Below are 13648 nucleotides of genomic sequence, written 5' to 3' on the forward strand. Positions count from 1 at the left end.
TGGTTTTTGGCAAACTTGTCCATAGTATCCTTTCTCCCCTAGGGATGGTTCAGATGTGTTTGTTTCTCCTCTCTCACCTCCCTTTCTGCCTTTTGCAGGGAGGCCGCAATTTCTCTTTGCCTCTCAGCTGATTTTCCTTTTGGAGCTATCTTCCAAAACCAGAAGGTGGCATTGCGAAAATTTCATGCTGTGTGCTGTCCTTCAGGTGGACCTCGTGGCTTTAACCCCGTACCAGCTTAAATACAAGTCTGTATATCTCTTCTGGTCAGAGGTCACAAAGATGGAGTCCAAATCAAAATGTGCCATGTGGGTCAGTATGGAAAATTCTCGCTCCTTGGATGCCATTCTCCCATGCTACCTAAACATGAACGTGCATGGATTTGACTTTACCTTGCATTCAGTATCTTCCCCTGTTCAATTTTGCCAAGAGTGAAATGGTCATTAAGAGATCTCTACACCTGGAGAGGAGAGCAGTTTGATTTGTGTTGGAATGAAACAAAATATGTTTCTGAGATAATGTCTTTTAACCCAATTATAACTTTACCTTCTTAGGAATTCAGTTGTCACTGGAAATGTTCTGGATTTCCATAATATTCCCCATCCTAATGGTCTCATCTAATTTCTCCTCATACTCACTCGTTCTGGTCAGATTGGCTTCTCTACTCCCCTGCGGACACTCCATGCTCATCGTTCATCTTCTTGCCAGAATTCCTTGCTCCTTTCCTAGCCATGTTCTCCTTGTTTGCCAAGTTCCAAGTCCATTCTATTTTATCCATGAAGCTCTTTAGCGTCATTTACCTTCTTTTTCTGTAATACTTGACTGTTTCAAGGTTCAGTAGAACATGCAGAATACGAGCATGGATTGGGGCATCTGAATGCCTGGGTTTGAATCCTAGATCTGCAATTTATTAGTTATATAACCTTGGGCAAGTTATATAAATTCTCCATGCTTCACTTTTTCCATCAGTACAGTGGAGATAAAAATATATCAACACAGGTTTGAACTGCATAGGTCCACTTACATGTATATTTTTTTTGGTAAATACAGTACGATACCGTAAATATATTTTCCTTATGGTTTTCCTAAAAACATTTTCTTTTCTCTAGTTTATTTTATTGTTAGAATACTGTATATAGTACATATAACATACAAAATATGTGCTGATTGACTTTTTATCTTATTGGGAAGGCTTCCGGTCAACAGTAGACCATTGGTTAATTTTTCGAGAGTGAAAAATTGTACAGCACCCCTAGCCCCTACATGGTTCAAGAGTTAACTGTTTTTTACTCCATCGGGTGGTAGGAGAATTTAATGGAGTAGTACAATCAAAACAGTGCAGTGCATATTTAGAATAAGTACTGTCTTATATGTTTGTCTTAATTTGTATTTTGTATTTTTGTTCAGTCATATGTTAAACAATAGAAAGTAGAGGACAGTCTTTCTTCTTTTTAGCCATCCCCAACATGCCAAGAGAGAACTAAGAATAAAGAGGCATTTAACTACTGCTTACGGATTGGTTGTGTCACAAAACTAAAATGTCTCTTCTAATCTGCTAAACGGCAAGAAAAATTTCCATGAAGGTCAGTTCCAGAGTTAGTAGGTTAGAAGGATGTTGTTGAATCTAATGAACATCTTTAATATCTAAGCAGAAGTCAACAGAAAAATGGGTGTCTGCACAACTCATTGTTTCCGAGACTTAGAACTCTTGTCCATAGTCCACACTGCTGCCACTAGATAGGTGATACAGCACCCACTTATCTCTGATTTTGTCTTTGGCCTCTCTTCTTACTAGCAAAGAAAAAAGTAAAGGTAAACTAGGTCAATGGAATGTGTAAACTAGGACCGCAAAAGGGAATTGCATAGGGGTGCCTGGCTGGCTCATTTGGGTGGAGCATGCAGCTCTTGATCTTAGGGTCATGAGTTCAAGTCCCATGAGAGCTTACTTAAAGAAAAAAAGGGGGAATGCCTGGGTAGCTCAGCAGTTGAGTGTCTGCCTTTGGCTCAAGTCGTGATCCTGAAGTCCTGGGATCGAGTCCTACATTGGGCTCCCTGCATGGAGCCTGCTTCTCCCTCTGCCTCCATCTCTGCCTCTCTCTCTCTCTCTGTGTCTCTCATAAATAAATGAATATAATCTTAAAAAAAGAAAAGAAAGGGAGTTGCAATAAATAGAAAAAAACTCAGCTTTCATGTTTGATAGGAGTCATTTTTCTCTGTCTCTTTTTTTTTACTTTTCCTTGAATATTCAAGGATTTTGTGGCCCTTAGCTTCATATCTGAATTACAAAGATTTCATGCTTTAAACTAGTTTGACATGGTATGATGTATTCTTGGTTGTCACTCTTTTCCAAAAATTTCAAATGAAAACTAAGTTGTTATCCACCATTATAACAAAGAGGTGTAAACAGCCCTTATTTTTAAGCCACTTTTTAATGTTTTACTGGTATGTTAAATGATTCCTCATCTTCCTGAATTTCCATGGCTCCAAACACAGGAGTAGAAATGTAGTACATATGTGTAAACGTATTTTTATTATTCTCACAACAGATCTCTTTGTCAATGGTAGTGATATTTTGATATTCCAGTGCTGCCCTTTGATGTACTTTCCAGAAACAGGAAGAAATAATCTAGGCTGAGACCACTACATGGGTCCCTTTTTGTAGGAGGCCCAATCTTGTAGAGTTAGTACCTAACCATCAGCAAACCATCCTTCATCAGGACCACCCAAAAATGGGAGAATGAGTGAAAAATGATGAGCCTTGTCTATTACTAAGAAGTTGCATGGACCTTCTTTTATGTCGGACAACTTATGTCGTTTTTTCATTATCCTCACGATACAGGTGGAGAGGTTTAGAAGGTAGAAGTCATCTAAATTCCAGAAATACAATAATATTTTAGTCCTTGAAGGAGTTTTAGAAACCAAGCTAATCTGGGAGCTGATCTGGCCTGGAGTGAGTCATGTTTGGCTGAGACAGACGCTGGAAGAGCAAGTAGTTGGGACAAGGGAGTGGATAAGTTAGGGTAAAGGAAAAAGATGGAAATTTGGTAACATAGCTATTATCATAAGTGCTTAAAATGTGTTATCTGAGCTATTAATATTATTAGCTATTATAACAGTTTCTTTCTACATAGCAGTAGCAAGATGACACCTAGGATCCTATGAGTTTACACAGGATTCTACTGCTGTATTTCCTATTCTCACTGGAAAATTAAATATAATTTTGATTTTATATATACACACATATATAATAGAAAAATATTACATATACAAATGGATAATAAATATAAATACAAATAAATATTTGTATATATCATAAATCTACAAATAAGATAAATACAATTATATCTATAAATAAAATTATATATATAATGGAAAAAAGAAACCCAGTCACACCAATGTAAATCATGGTTTTATTGTCTACAACAATTTCTGTAGCTTCACATAGATATTAGAAGGATATGTACAAGAATTATAATGACTTTTCTAAGATAGTTTAATTTAACTGAACAACTGATATAAAAAATAAGCCTCATGTAAGAAAGTCACACTGTTCTTTGGCTCAATAAATCCTGTTTTAAAAATAATTGTTTTCTATGGACCCTGTCCTAGAACCCTCACATACTACAACATTTTCAATGTAATTCCATTTAGATCCAGATTTTTAATGTTAGTTTAACGGCAGTTCAGAGCTAATCTCATTTCTCTTTTAGAAAGCAAGTATCAAGACAATTTTCTATTGGAACAGCTTCTAGAGGTCACTCAACAAATTCTGTTTCTGCTCTTTCTCTCCTTGTCCAACCTTCTTCTTTGACCTAAATACACTTCTGTTGGACTCTAAGATTCAGAACATCTGTCTACAACTTTTGCAGATTCCCTCTGGAGGCCCATTTTTGCAACTTATTGTATATTGCTAACCACAGTAGAAGCCATGAACACATCTAGTTTCCCTACAGGTCCCAGACTCCCTGATTGTCAGTGACAGCGATTTATGCTCTTATGACCACTCACTGCTATAATGCATTTAGATTTTATGTCATTAACTCATGGATCCAGTGATGTTTGTGTAATTCAACTGAGTGGACAACTGTCTTTGTTTAAAACATTTTCAAAAATGTTTTTCTCTTTACATTTTTCAGAGCTCCAGACCCCTGAAAGTCATAATGCTTATTCATATGAATTAGACCCAGCAATGTTACAAGCTGAGGCAGATGTGGCGTCAAACACCAGAAAAGCATCTTGTATGGCATTTTATATTATCACGAAAATATTGACTACATAGCTATATAAATAGAGTGGCCTCTTTAACTATTTGCTTTGTAACCTTTACCTTATCATACTATCATATAAGACATGATAGAAATATAATTGAATTAATTTATGTGGGTGGACTATTAGCATGGCATATTATTATAATTCTCCTTAAATGACTTTATTTTTTTTTATTTTTTTTTTATTTTTTTTTTCTTATCTTTTTTTTTTTTTTTTTCTTAAATGACTTTAAGGGCCAACTCTGACTTAGAACCCAAGTATCTTGCTTCACTGAATGTCATTTTGTCTGAAGACTCTCCCATTATCTGGTTTCAGACAGGGAAACAAGCTCTGGAGATAGTGGACATTCTAATGTGAATGTTTGGAATGGCCATGATTTTGGTTTGGTGCATGGAGATAAAAGCTTGAAGTCGTTTACTTTGGAAAGACATTGTTGTCAACTAAGAGAGACTTAATTGGAACCACGCTGATGACAGTACCACTAAGAATGAGAATTCCAAACAGCAAAAGCACCTCTGACATGGATTTTTGGAAGTGGTTCAAAGATTTAGTGTAAAGCACAGTGTGTTTGGAATGAAAGAGAGCTACGGAACAACTGTGTGATTCAAAAGTTAAATGCTATGAGGCAAAGATAAGGGCAGGGAAAAGCTGAAAGGGGTAGATTATAGTAAGTCAAGGGATAAAGAAGCGAGAGAGTAAAAATAAGTACATGAGTAGGTTTGTGAAATTAATGATTCTAACTGGCTTGTTGAGCTCAGAGAAAAGTAATAATCCTTGGTGAATAGGGAAACGGATAGCCATTCAGGTACGACAGCTTCTTTTATTCCATTATCTGTTCTTACATTTGTGGCAGAGAACAGGCAACCTAATTCTTTTATGTGTTAGTCTGTATCATTGTAAACTGAATCTATTTATTTAGGGAATCTACGATCCAGGGAGATATTGACACTTCAGTGCTTTGAAGCTCTTCGGAAGAACACAATTAATTGCATATTTATTTAGTAGGGTAATCATTCCTTGTTTCAACAAAACAAAACAAAATCCAAATAACTAAAACATTTAAAAAGATTTTCAAAGATCTGGAAATAAACAACGAAGTTCAAAATTAAACTTGAAAACAGAGGCTGTTTCTCTCTTTGTGCAGTCAGTACCAAGCCCAGTGTCTGGCACATTTTAGGCACTCTGCTGTTTAGGAGTTTGATCAGAAACAGTTTTGAGAATGACTAAATTAGTTTCTTTTGGAATAAAATTTCACTTCGTCAGAGGCATTTTGTGAGTGGAGTTAGTCATGTTGAGCATGGTGATTTTGTTTCATCAGGAATAAACTCATCTGTCATTGCTTTGTATTTTCTAGAGTGATCTAAGAATGATATGTAATGCTATCTAAGCCCCTTGCCTGGGACTGGGCCTAGCGCCTTGCTTCTAATGACTAGACTATGGCAAGAGTACAGAGATATCATTTCTGAAATTATGTTACTAAGAGACTGTGACCTCCATTGTGGTGTTCTCTTGCACACTCCCTGGGATCACTTGCCCTAGGGAAAGCAAACTGCCATGTTGTGAGCAGTCCTATGGAGAGACCCATTGGGCATACTGAGGAGCTGAGGCCAACAGTACAGGCGGATCTTCAGCCTGGCTATAATAATTGTAAGTGAACTTAAAGCCTTCATCCCCACTTGGGGTTGGGGCTTACCATATTCCAGCTGACAGCTTGACTGCAAGCTCATGAGAGGCCCCGAGTCTGAGGGACCCAGCTAAACTATACCTGGATGCCTGACCCACAGGAACAATGAAAGAATAAATGTTTGTTATATTAAGGAGCCAAATATGGGAGTGATTTGTTATACATCAAGAGATAATAAATACACTCTTAAGTAAAAAAAAAAAAATTGCTTGGGTAAAATGTTTAAAAAAATAGAGTTGCTTTCCTCTAACATTTTTAATTTTTGTTCCAGAGGGCTCTAAAGACAGAGAAGGAAAGAGAGGAGGGAAGAGAGAGAAGGATTGATTCTGTTTCCTCCCACTCCATCAAGGACATAATGCTGTATCTCCCCTATCTCCTAAGATAGCAGTTTGGGAAAGCTAAATTGAGTGCATGGTTGCTTCCAAACATGTCTTCCAGTATATGAAGGCTAGTTATGTAGAATAATATAACAAATTAGTCTGTATATTCTTAGTGTACAGGATAAGAGAATATAGGCTTATAAAACAAAAATTGTAGTATCCTAAATCAATAACAGGTGGCACATGAATATTTTCAAAAGAATTTGGAAAAATATGAGAAAAGACTATGAACCAAGGACTAAATTTACATTTTTGTAAAGTTTATTGTATATCATTTCATTTTATGTCATTTTACTATTTTATAACGATCTGTTTACACTAATAAATGCAATATCTGCTAACATAGGTAAACTTGGTTGTGACTATTTTAGAAATCCATATTGCATTTCACCTGCCTATATATACCAATTTTTAAAATACATTTTATTTTTATTTATTTAAAATTTTTAAAAATACATTTTGAAAGATTTTATTTCTTTATTCATGGGAGACACAAAGAGTGAGAGAGAGAGGCAGAGACACAGGCAGGGGGAGAAGCAGGCTCCCTGCAAGGGGCCCGATGCGGGACTCAATCCCGGGACCCAGGATCACACCTTGGGCCAAAGGCAGATGCTCAACCACTGAGCCACCCAGGCATCCCGATTTTTTAAAATATTTGTCCTGTATCTCCTCGTAGTAAATTAACAGTATTCCACAGGCTTTGGTGATACTAGGGAGTTAAATTCTCCTCAAAATGATACTGTTTTTGGGCCTTTACTATCTGAGGGCATACTGAATTTTATTAACTCTGAAACTTTTTGGAGTAGACAGAAATATTTTGTTTTTTTCCTTTGTTCTTGCCACATAATTTTCTCTGAAACAGTTATTTTTATGGCATGCCATTTCAATATGAATATTCTAGAAGTTAATTGCAAAGATCGTAAATTGAATAGCTGTGAAAAGCACACTGAAACCGATGGTATCTTTCTAATCAAAGACAGAATCTGAAGAAAACATTTTTTTCTTCTTATTCTACTCATGACAATCCACACTTATTTGTTACAATCTATAGGCACTGTCTGAATATCTCTAATGCCCTTTTTATTCATTCAATGAGGGGTTTCCAAATTCAACTAGTCCATGAAGATTTAATAGAAGTAATAATCATTGTCATCCTTTAAACTCGTAGAGTGCTTTATAGTTTACAAAATATTTTTACATCCATCATTCCATTAGTGCCTCCCAATGGCCCTGGACTTAGGAAGGGCATTTGTTATTATTCTCATTTCATGGAGGATAAAATTTAAGCTAAGAGAGTTTAGGTGATTCCTCAAATCACAGCGTTTGAATGTGTTATGCTTGGGTTCCAAATCCATCTACTAACTACTAGCCTAGCCATCATTCCACAGAGCAGTTTTCTTATATAAATCCCTGACAGGAACAGTCCTACCACATTTGCGGTTAATAATAGGTGCCCAACTACAGAATGATTCACAGAAGTGCTCTAGCTTTTGAATGGCTCAGATGGAGTGTCAATGAGAATACAATCATTTAAACTAAGACCCAAGTTTTACTCCACCTGCAACTATTAATGAGACTTAGTAAATACATGTATTTAATTCTCGTTGGGTTTGTGACTCCATTTACTCACTTCCAGTTTCAGTTCAAAGTGTATTTAGTATTAGAGGAATTGGCATGTTTATTTTCCTAAACCAGGGAGTGTCCAGTTAAAATTCAATCCAGGACTTGATTGATTGCTTTATTGGTAGCAAGGAGTCAGTTTTTGCAAAGATGTGCTCGACACTAAGTGCTTTGAGAGTTGTGAGGACCAGGACAAGTCAAGCACCCAGGGGAGACATAATGTTTATGCAGCCTACCCTCCCTACCACCTGGCCCTGGTGCGAGGTTGGATGTGTCTGTAACATGACTTCCTGGCTATGACAGGATTCCTACTGGCTGAGCTGAAAAGGATTTCATTCTAATGTGCACATTTTAAGTGTTTGGCAACTATTTGTTAAAAATAAATAAATACATACTTTCATAATTGAAAACCGCCACAGACCCAGAGGAAATGTGGTTTGCACATCCCTGCGGCTGTACTTGTTACTTTATCAGAATTCCCTTGGAATTGAAGTGTCTGGTAAGTACGAGTTTGAATACCCTTCACATTTGGGATTCCTGTGTCCTGATTAGTGGTAGGAAAACACCTGCCCTGTGGTGACAGGCAGGAAAGGATTTCTGTGGGTCTCTGGAGGAGCCAGGTTTTGGTATGGGGTGAATTTTTGGCTCAGAAGTGTCTGGTTCAGCCAACATTTTTTTTTTAAGATTTTTATTTATTCATGAGAGACAGAGAGAGGCAGAGACATAGGCAGAGGGAGAAGCAGGCTCCATGCAGGGAGCCTGATATGGGACTCGATCCCAGAACTCCAGGATCAGACCCTGAGCCAAAGGCAGACGCTCAACTGCTGAGCCACCCAGGTGTCCCTCAGCCAACACTTTTGATCATTTACCCAAGAGGGAGTGATTGAGTGGGAAGCACCAAGATTGACCAAAATTATAATTCAGCATTTACTTTTTCAAAGTCCTTTGTGATTGCTAATGAACTGTTCCTCAGAGTGGGCCTGAGAGGAAGGTCAGCATCTCTGTCTCCATTGTACAAGTGAGGAAACAGACTCAAGATGTTAAGTGACTCATTCAAGGTCACATGAGAAGTTCACTGAGGAGGAGGCTTGTTTGAACTTTAGGAACTGGCTGTCTACAGCTGGGCTTAGGATATTAAGGAGGGGGTGAGATTCCCAAGGGGAGTTCACTCTTCCTGGGGCTCTGTTCTCTAAATGTGAGTTGATGCAGGTCTGAGATCTTCTGATGAAATGAGTGCAAACATCCCCACGCCTGAAGGATGTCAAAATGGCACTGACGGCTAGAAGAATAATTCTGGGAACACACAGTCTGGCCTGTCCTGAGCTGTGATTATGCAATTCTGTTCATGAAGATAATTTCTAGAGTTCCAGGGCCTTTGCTCTCACTTTTCAGCAAATCTCCCAGGAAACCTTTTCCTGCAAGTCAGGTTCCTATTAACTTTCCTTTTAGATTCTCCTTCAATTAAAATAAACATAATGCCATAACCTGTTTTTGTTGTTTCAAGGAAATGAAGCAACTGTTCCTCCCTAATCAGTGCTTATGAGAGACAGAGAGCTTTTGGAGTCATGGTGCTGAGGATATTTCTTCCTCTGAGCTCCCCAAACCATGTGCAGACCTTTATTTTTGCATTTACATTATAATGGCTACTTTCTCTGCACTTTCTGGGGAAATTTTCACTACTTTTTGTGTCTAAGATCTTGTACCATACCATAGGCACTTAGTATTAAGTGCTTGTTCCTAGAAAAATAAATTTAGGTCCCCTCCCCTGCTTTTATGTGGTGTTTGTTTAGTTTTTATACAAATGGCCAAACTGCTTCTTTCCAGGAAGGAATAATAGGAGAGTGATAAAGGGGAAAAGAGGAGAAAGGAAAAAGTGGAATTGAAGTAAAGGGGGGTAGTACCAGATACTATCTGGAAGCTTTTTTTTTTTTTTAAAGATTTTATTTATTTATCAATGAGAAATACACACAGAGAGACAGGCAGAGACACAGGCAGAGGGAGAAGCAGGCTCCATGCAGGGAGCCTGATGTGGGACTCTATCCCGGGGACTCCAGGATCCCACCCTGGGCCAAAGGCAGATGCTCAACCGCTGAGCCACCCAGGCTTCCCTGTGTGGAAGCTTTATACATTATCTTCCGTAACTTCAGATGCTCATATATTTTTTTAAATTTAAATTTAATTTTAAAAACGTTTTTAAATTTAAATTCAATTTTCCAACGTATAGTATAACACCCAATGCTCATCCCATCAAGTGTTCTCCTCCTCAGTGCACGTCACCCCATTACCCCATCCCCCTGCCCACCTCTCCTTCCACAACTCTTTGTTTCCCAGAGTTAGGAGTCTCTCATGGTCAGATGCTCTTATTAATAACCCTACTTTGTAGATGAAGCAAAGAAGAGGCAGAGGGAAAGGAAATGGGCAGATGGAGATAGTATTGGCTGACAAGGTGCAAATATATCCAACATTTGTAGTTTTAATTAATTATAATAGAACAAAGTTAGCTTCATGTCAAACAACACATCTTTCCCCAGCCAAATTCTGAGATGGCCCCAATGCCAATAAGAGAATTACCTGGAAATTCTGCAATTGCTGGTTTCAAGGGACTTGGTCTACAAACTGTGGCTGGGTCAATATCCCATTTGCCTCCCTTCCAAGAGCATTCTAGATTTTTTGATGTGGTCTTTAGTTTTAGAGTGTGGGGTGAGGAGTGTTGTCCCCATTACTGGCCAGCCCATCATCTATTTTTATTTTTCATTTATTTTAGCCTAGCCCCTAAAACCAATACTGGGAACATTTAGGTATTAATTCTTGAACTTTTCTAATGGGAGGCTTAGTCACGGTTCCACAGCAGAAGTATTTGAAGAGAAAGACCTTTGGTAATTAAGAGGTTGAGCAGGTGCTTCATATGAGGTGAGCCCGCATATTATGAAGTAACTGTGATATAATTAGCCACTATATTGGAAGAGGAGTGAGATCTGAATTCCATGTTTGTATCTGCCATTTACTAGCTATGCTGAGCAAGTTACTTCTTGTTCTTCAGTTTTTTTCACTTGCAAAATAGGGGTGATATTTATATTAGAGAAGTTATGAGGACTGAAAAATAAAATATTAAAAATAACCATCAAATTGACAAGGGAGGGAAACAAAACAAAGCAGAGGAAAATCCTTCAGAAAAAAGTGCCAACGAATAAACGTGGAAAAAAGGATAAAATTAGAAAAGCCCCATTTTAGGGTCCTTAACGTCATAATCGATTCATGTGAGTATGATTTGTGGTTGCTAAAGTCATTGGGTGAAAGGGTGTTGAGGAAGAGGGTATTTTTATGGTTCAAACTGAAACAGAGAAGATGTAAGTTTACAATGGAGAGGTCAAACGGTCTCTACCTTTACCAAATGGGCAGGTTTGTGACTTCCAGAGGGACAGAGTGACCTTATATGTTACTATATGATCAATCATGGGGTATCCAGTACCACCAGTGCACTATTCTGGCCAAACATGTTTGATCTAACTGTAACGGAACCTCTCACCTAATTGCCAGTTTAAGGAAATACAAGGTTGTGGGGGGTACAAATTAAACTGAGCCTTGCTGATACAACTAGTTACATCTAGAATATGGGATAGTCTGTGCAAGACAACTAGACTTGAATGCTTTATTTTTTTTAATTTTTTTAAATTTATTTATGATAGTCACACACAGAGAGAGAGAGAGAGAGAGAGAGAGAGAGAGAGAGAGGCAGAGACACAAGCAGAGGGAGAAGCAGGCTCCATGCACCGGGAGCCCGACGTGGGATTTGATCCCGGGTCTCCAGGATCGCGCCCTGGGCCAAAGGCAGGCGCCAAACCGTGCGCCACCCAGGGATCCCGACTTCAATGCTTTAAAGAAGTTCAATATTATGGGGAAAAAAAGCCGGGAGGGGGATCGTTCTGAATTAAAAGAGAATAAGGAGCTATAACAACTCCATGAAGTATATAAAAATAGCAACAATGTCAGTGGCAAATGAGCCATCGGATGACCTTTTTTTTTTTTTTTTCTTTTGGTAAGGGCTATTAGGAAAATGTGAATATAATTGGATCTAGGTGATATTTATGGAATTTTTGTTCTATAAAAATTCAATAACAATGAAAAAATTTTGGTCATAAAATAACATTGTGTTATATTTGAGAATGTTCTTATGCATACATATACACAGAGAAAGAGAAAGCAAATGTGGAAATATATGAATTATTGTTGAATCTAAATGGAAGGTATATGAATGTTCATAATGCTATTATTTTCAAGGTGAGTTTGGATTTTCTCATGAGCTAGGAAAGCCAAAAAAAAAAAAAAAAGAAAAAGAAAAAGAAAAAAGGAAAAGGAAATATATGTAAGACACTCAAATTATAAATCAATGAAGAATATAAGCTGTATTTAATGTATCAATATATTTCTAATGTACTATAATGGAAATTGTTGACTAATTTGTTGAGAAAGACAGGAAAAGCTTATCCCACAGGAAACAGAAATCACATAGAAAAAAAAAAAAACCTCAACAGTTCAAAGACTTATCAAAGGAAATATATAAAACTATTTTCTTTCTGAGCATAAATTTTATTAGATTTACAAATTGGTCTGTCATCCTGTTGGTCTGAAGGCAAATCTAGATAATGATTTTTAAAAAAGATTCATTTATTTATTTTAGAGAGAATGAGGGAGAGAAGGAAAGAGGGGAGAGGGAGAGGCAAAAGGAGAGGGAGGGAATCTCAAGCAGATTCCCTGTTGAGTGCAGAGCCCTACCAGGGCTCTATCTCATGACCCCCAGATCATGACCTGAGCCGAAATCAAAGTGTCAGACACTCAACCAATTGATCTACTCAGGTGCCCCTAGATAATGATGAAAAACACAAAAACTTATATTAACAGTACAATGTGTTAGTAAAGCGTTCCTTATTTTCTTAATCTGAATGCACCCACAGTTGTATAGATATCCACACCAAATACATCTGATCATCTGACTATATTCACACTATTTTGGAAGGTAAATAAGCCAAGAATTTCTGCCTCAATAAATCAGTGAAGAAACTTGGTCTTTGATGGTATGGGGGTTACAAATGTAGAACTAGAACAAAGTATTACTCTCTGCTTAATTATGGGGAATGGAGAAAATTTTGTATCAGATTTACTTGCCAAAAATACCCTAGATTAGTAATCCAATCTTCTATATTATTATAAGATATTTTGAAATTGCTTATGCCAAAGTTGTGAAAAACCAGCTTGGGTTTATTTATTTATTTATTTATTTATTTATTTATTTATTTATTTTTATTATTTTTTTTAGCAGCTTGGTTTTAAAAGTTATTAGCTATGGTGTCCTAGTAGAGCATGTTATTATGACATCCCTCCATCGAAGCTGCCATATTGCCTCTATAAGAACAAATGCAATAGGGCATACACTTGTAACACGAAGCTAGATATTTTCTCTGAGGAAAATAAGGAAGAGAAGAAGTTGAAAAGATTTTGTGTTGCAAATATTTAGGTGGAAATCCAAACATTTATTAATTTTATGCTATCATTTATTGAAAAATTAAAGGGTTGCCAATATTTCAAAAAATGAATTACATAGATATACTTCAGTGTTTTGCTAAACATTGATTTTAATTATCTGTATCTCTTTCTTATGATCCTCTCTTCTCTTTTTTCTGTTTTCCATTAGTTTTGTGT

General features: G+C 37.2%; 1 long non-coding RNA gene across 2 annotated transcripts; it reads left to right on the forward strand.

The window, feature by feature from the left end:
- Positions 1-1132: 1132 nt before the first annotated feature.
- Positions 1133-6221, forward strand: LOC140607985 (uncharacterized). 2 transcript variants are annotated; one of them, XR_012009928.1, is made up of 3 exons: positions 1133-1581; positions 4135-4236; positions 4583-6221. It is a non-coding gene; the product is annotated as an uncharacterized lncRNA (long non-coding RNA). The 2 variants fall into 2 exon arrangements; XR_012009927.1 differs by lacking the exon at positions 1133-1581 and having other exon boundaries at positions 1608-4236.
- Positions 6222-13648: the final 7427 nt, after the last annotated feature.

The sequence above is a fragment of the Canis lupus genome, chromosome 17, assembly GCF_048164855.1.
Source record: "Canis lupus baileyi chromosome 17, mCanLup2.hap1, whole genome shotgun sequence".
In the NCBI taxonomy this organism is placed as follows: Eukaryota; Metazoa; Chordata; class Mammalia; order Carnivora; family Canidae; genus Canis; species Canis lupus.